Raw genomic sequence first — 6,616 nt, 5'->3', positions numbered from 1 at the left:
TTACTTGGGTTTACTTGAAAAACCAAGTCATACCACAACCTTCAACTCTGTAATTGATGCTTTGTCGTCTTCAAAGTACAAAACTTTGTTGACCTGTGATGCTCCGATTTACCTGGAAACCCAACAAGAATTTTGGAAAAATGCTAAACTTGAAACTAAGGATAAAAAGCCCTTAGCCATTACTTCTTCAATAAAGGGTATTTCAGTCACCATAACACCTCAAACCATCTCGGAGGTCTTTGAACTCGATTATCTTACAGGTAATACCTCTTTCCCTAAAGCAGAATATCAAACTAATTTCATTGAAAGAGAGTATGAAGAAGAAATGAAAAAAGATACTTTACAAAAGGGCAGTTTTCCACCTGCCACAAGGTTTTTATTTCATACCCTCCTAATGTGTGTGTCAAACAAAACCACTGCTTTCAATGAAATTCCATTGAAGATCCAATACCTGGGTTATGCTATACTGAATGAAGAAAATTTTAACTATTCACAGGAGATCTTCAATAATCTTGTCAAAAATGTCAATAAAAAATCATTTTTATGATTTCCAAGGTTTTTAAGTTACTATTTTCAAAAGAAATTTTCTAAGGATAATGCTCATGTACTTATTTAAGGAAATCCTTTTCAAATAAACAGCCTAACCTCTGAAACCTTCACAAGGCTGTCAAAACCTTCCAAAACACAAACAGAAGTTCCTGAGCAGACTTTAGCAGCAACCACTACTCCTCAGGATCCTGCTGTTGAGCCCACTGCTCAAGGTGATCACAGCAGCACAACCACTGCTGTGAAACCCACACCTAAAACCACCAAAAGACCCAAAAAGAAAAATCTCCAAAAGCCCCCAAACCCATAAAAAAAGGTAACTCTAGAAGATGAGGTCCCAGAAGATATACCTGTGACAACACAAAAGTCACTCATAACCACTGCTACTACTTCCTCACAGCAGTTGGAAGAAAGACCTCAACCTGAACCTAAAACTCCTCCTGCATCTTCTCAAAAAGATCAGGTTGTAAGCACAGGGACACCACATTATGATGCTCTAGAATCACTTGATTCCATCATCCATAGCCCACCTCTCGGGGCAAATTCTCTTTCTACTCCTATCCTCACTGCACAAATTCCACCAACAATACTACCTCTACTGGATGCAGTTGATTTAGCCCAGACACAAATCAATTTTTCTCAATCACCTATCACTGAGAATATGCCATAACAAGTGACTGAGTTTGGTGTCTCTATCTCTGTTAACACAAATCATTCATATTCATAATTATCAAACAAAAACACAATCATAAGAAACTCAGATCCTAACATTGTATCTTTTTCTTTATCGTTTGTATGATTTTGCATACTATGTTGTACTTTATGCATGTCTAATTGTAAGGTGGTTTTTAATAAACCATATGTTTTTTTTGGGTTGGAAAGGTGACATCCACTCCTTCTATTCAACACATGGTCATATATGAGAAAGAACTCTCTGTATTTCTATCTAGATGTATTATTTCTCGGTCTAGAAAGTCACAAATCTAGAGAGATTTTGGTTGTCGAACATATATGACTTGGTTTTATTGTTTTTTTTCTTACTTGTGTTTTATGAACGTATTTGCAGTGGTTGTGTTGGTGGTAGTGGCGGAATAACTTGACAATGGTGGTTGGCTGTGATTTAGTGGTTTCTTGGGTTGTTCATAAGGTTCCATGAATTTGGCTTGTGTTATTTGACAGATTGTCACAAATTGTGTTATGATGACAATAGGAAACAACAACCTCGGCCCATCAATTTAATAAATAAAACTTCTTTTCAATGTAAAACCCAGAAGGTGAAGATGCTTAAAACGGAAAACATATAGCATCCATCTAAATTTTGTTGTTTACACTAAATAAATTTTGTATAAATATGGCAAGTTTGATGGTAAGATAAGAGATGGTTGTGTTATTGAAAAATGTTATGGCTCCATTGAGTTCTCTTTCATTGAAAATGATCATATATATACAAGATGCAAACCCATATTTAGGGAATAGATAAATACAAGGTTATTGACAAGATCCTATCTATATTTACAAATATATTCCATTACATCCTCACAGTCGAAGCAAGAGGTGGGCGAATGTCACACCCCAACCGATGGCGGAAACATCGGGGCATGGCACTGAGCGAAACAGATTGTCTAGAAGTTTCCATAACAACTATAATTACCAATTATTTAAAGCAACGTGTCCCATACCATGTCATAAAAGATAACATAATTATTACAGGCAAGATCTAGTCAAATTGTTCTGTTCTGACAACTCAGATTTTTATTACAGACAATTGTTTATTAATCTAGGTCTTTCCTAGCCTCAATTTCACAGCAAGCTAAGTGACGGGTGGTCCGTAGGACAACCCTTAAGCGCCTTAAAAAGATTAAAATCCCATGATTTACATGTTTAGTTGTTTGAACTTGGTAACCATTAGAGGATTTGATGTGCAGGAATTACAATGCTCTAAATGCGGGTTTTAGAGGCGTGGATGGATGCTAGAAGTCGGCGGAAGCAAGCATTGAAGAAATGGTAAATTAAAAGAAGGAAGCTAGGAAAAAGTCACCTCAGCGCCGTAGCCTACGGCCTTTACCGTAGGTTACGGCCACCTAAGTTGGAAAAAAAGAGCTGCCGTAGGACAGTGTACAACCGGCGTAAGAAGAAGACTGATCGCCGTAAGCTACGGCGGGTGCCGTAGCTTACGGCACCATGTTGACCGTTGTTGACCCCCTGGCCGCCGTAAGCTACGGCAGGCGGCATAGCTTACGACGCCGACTGTCCTCATATTGTAACTCTCACATTAAATGCTGTTTTGAAGATGTTTTATGGTCCCTTATGATGGGAATTCGGTTACCAACTGTTCTAGAGACGATTTTGGGTGTTCTTGGTGCTTGAAGACAATTTCCAATCATTCGGTTTGTGTTTTTAATTGTTATGAACATTGAAACTTGTGTGAGGATGATGATTCAAGCCATGAGTGGCTAAACTTTTGATGACTATCTTTGGTTGAAGGTTTGTGTAAGACTTTATGTTTGATTTCCTAATTTCTAGAATAACAATCTTTATCTTTATGATTTGTTTGTTATGGTGTGTGATTGCTTTGTTGTAAATTGTTGATTCTTATGTTAAACTAATTAGAAACCATACGTTCTTGGTGCCGTTGGCAATCGAGATATCATGGGTATAGTTAGGCTTGGGTAAGGGTTGATTGATCATTGGGTAACAACCTCACGTTCTAGGAATCTGAGTACTTAGTTCCCTTTCATCAGAACAAGTAATCATACATGAATCATGTCTATGTGATTCTTTCTAGTTGAATGTTAGCATGAATGTCGAAGCAAACTGGAAACTTAAGATAGTCATTTATCTCTAAATTGTTTACAAACCAAATTTCCATTTTTGCAATTACATTAGTAATCTTAGTTTTAAAATCAAACAAACCAATCACCAAAATCCAACTCTTGAATTTACTTTTATTGCAATTAGTTTAATTTAGTTAACTTAGATAAACCTTCAAATAACACATATTCCACAAACTCCCTGTGTTTGATACCCACTTGCCACTATCTATTTAGTAGTAATTGGATTAAATTTGAATGTGACCACGACATCACGTCAAATTTTGGCGCCGTTGTCGGGGAGTAGTGCGCAACGTGTGTTATTTTTGTTCTTTTTAAGTTTGCTATTTTTCTGGTTTACGCTGGGTGTGTTAGTGTGCAGATATTTACAGGTGCATGCGTACTAGGAGCTCTCACAAGCTTTCACCATTGGCATTCGATCCGGAAATTGAGCGAACTCTAAGAGGAAATAGAATTTTGTTAAGAGAAAACAAGTTTAGCGGTTCACCAACAACACCAACTACACCAATCACACCAATTCGATACATGGATCCACCACCACCACCACCACCCACTACGGGTGAATTCATACCATCATCCACTCAACCTTCACCAAATACCACCATTCCAAATACTACTACCGAACCTACTTTACTTCATAATGTTACACCAACCAATACCACACAACCCATTACCACTCAAGAAGAACCTACACTCACATTTAACCCTTCCACTACCATTCCACCATTTTCCCATTTCTTTCCGGGTGCAGGTCAGTCATCTTCAAACTATACCATTGCATCAAACTCAACCACTGTCCATGTTACATCATTTAGTCCATCGAATCAGTCGGGGTTTCAATATTCGACTCTTCCATTTGGGCAATCTTCGGGTATAGGGGGAGATGGATATGAGGAAGGATATGAAGATTTTGAGGGTTATGATGAAGATGGGTATGCTTATGGGGGTGATGGAGATCAAGGAGAGTTTGGTTATGTGCAAGGCCAACGTTAAGGAATGCCAAGTGTTGGTGGAGTGCCACAACAACAACAACTCATACCACAACACATTTGGCCAAGGCCACAAGGACCACAATTGCAACGTCCTATACCATTGCAACAAGTTCGTCCACAGAATGTACAACCTCAATTCCAAAGGCCGATTCAACACCCACCGATGCCACCGCAACAATTTCAACCTCATGTACCACAAGGGCCTATGCAAAGGCCAATGGGTCCTATTCGTCCAAGGGGTCGGTTTGGTGTACCAAGAAGGCATCTTAGAGAACATGCGAGGGGTATTGAAGCGCATTTTAGGCCGGTGATTACTCACAACCCTTCACCGGTAGTTATCCCTCACAACAACCAAGGAAGAACTTTTGAAGTAAGGACAAATTCCTTGCAAAGTTTGCCGAAATATAAGGGTCTAGCAACGGAGGAACCTTACTTCCATTTGGAGGCCTATGACTTAATTTGCAATACTCTCGGGAGTCAAGGTTTTTCGGCCGATGATGTCAAGTTGGTTTTGTTTCAATTTTCTTTGGAGGATAAGGCAAAGAAGTGGTTCTACACTTTGCCTTCAACATCTATTTACACTTGGGCGGAAATGCAACAAATTTTCCTAGATGAGTTTTACACCGCCCAAAAGACCAATGATGCAAGAAAGGGGTTGAGGAGTTTTCAACAACAACAAGGCGAAATGTTTCATGAAGCCTTTTAGCGTTTCAACATGATGATCAAGAATTGCCCTCATCATGGGATTGAACTTTGGGAGTTGATGAATGCCTTCCACGAGGGATTAAGTGCCGAAGATGCTCGTGATTTAATGTCCATTACAAATGGGTATTTTGGCACAAATTATGAGCATGACGATTGGGAGTTCTTGGAACAAATGGCAATTACATCAAAGAGGAAAGCTCATGCATCAAGGAGAGCACGACCGGCCATTACCCGAACACAAGTGCATGCGGTTGACGATGGTAATGTTCAAACCTCTAATCAAATTTATGATGTTTGTGCTATTTGCAATGAAATAGGTCATGCGGCTGAAAATTGCCAAGGAATGGTGGAGGGGAAATATGAGGAAGTTCATGCGGTACAAGGTCAAGGAAGGGGTGGTAGAAACTATAACATGAATTCTAACACTTACCACCCCGAGTTGAGGAACCACCCAAATTTTCGGTATGGGAACCCTTCAAATCAAGCAAACCCGAATTTTCAAGGTAACCAAGGAAACTTTGGTTCACGCCAACCTTACAACAATCAAAGTGGATATAGAGGTGGGAACAACCAAGGGTATCAAAGGCAATATCAAACGGGTCAAGAACAAGGGGGTCTTCGGGTGGAAATGAGATGATGGATATGTTGAACAGCATGCAAGCGGAGATGCAAAAGAGGAACCAAATGGATGATGCTCGCATACAAAAGGATGAGGCCCGAGATAAAGCAATCCAAACTTTGACCACCTAAATGGGACAACTTGCAACTGAAGTGTCGGAATTGAAGAAAAACAGAGGTCAATTACCAAGCGACACTAAGGTAAACCCGTTTCATAGTACTTCAAGAGGTAATAATGTTAATATTCACCATGTTTGTGTTTTGAGAAGTGGGAAAGAGTACAAAACCAATCCTTCACCGGATTTGGTTGATGGGGTGGTTGAAGATATAACGGGTCAAGATAGTGAGGAAGAAAATGAACCACCTATTATTTCTTCTAAAAAACCTAATTTTGAAAAACCCAAAATTAATAAAGAAAAAGAAACTAAAAATGAAGATGAGGGATCTAGTCAAGTACCATTTCCCTCGGCTTTATTAGATCCGGTTAAGAAAAATTTCATTTCAAAACGGGGTCCTCAAAAGGAGGAAATGTGGGAGGTTTTTAAACAAGTCAAAATTATTTTGGTCCATTGAAACGGATTGAGACAACGGTGGTATTAGCCGATTTGTCTCATAAACTCCCTCGGGGTATTGTACGGGATGTGATAGTTAAGGTTGACGAGTTTTATTATCCCGTGGATTTTCTTGTGCTAGATACTCATCCGCAGACCCAATTCAACAACAAAATGTTATTTTGGGTCGGCCATTTTTGAACACCGCACAAGCCGTTATTGATTGTCAATATGGTACGGTCGACATGACATTCGGTAATAGAAAGATGAGATTAAATGTTTTTACTAACGGGACGAACGTTTATGGTGATGAGTGTTTTCTAGCAGATTTCATAGATGGATACGACCCGAAGGAATTCGAGGAAGAGATTTT

The 6,616-nt window shown here is 39.2% G+C and overlaps 1 non-coding gene across 1 annotated transcript; it reads right to left on the bottom strand.

Moving 5' to 3' along the window:
- Positions 1-5,010: 5,010 nt before the first annotated feature.
- LOC118489480 lies at positions 5,011-5,116 on the bottom strand. Its single transcript, XR_004887500.1, has one exon. It is a non-coding gene; the product is annotated as a small nucleolar RNA R71 (small nucleolar RNA).
- Positions 5,117-6,616: the final 1,500 nt, after the last annotated feature.

The sequence above is a fragment of the Helianthus annuus genome, chromosome 17 (genome assembly GCF_002127325.2).
Source record: "Helianthus annuus cultivar XRQ/B chromosome 17, HanXRQr2.0-SUNRISE, whole genome shotgun sequence".
Taxonomy (NCBI): Eukaryota; Viridiplantae; Streptophyta; class Magnoliopsida; order Asterales; family Asteraceae; genus Helianthus; species Helianthus annuus.
The sequence above is the reverse complement of the archived record's forward strand: the minus strand, read 5'-3'. Positions and strand labels throughout refer to the sequence as shown.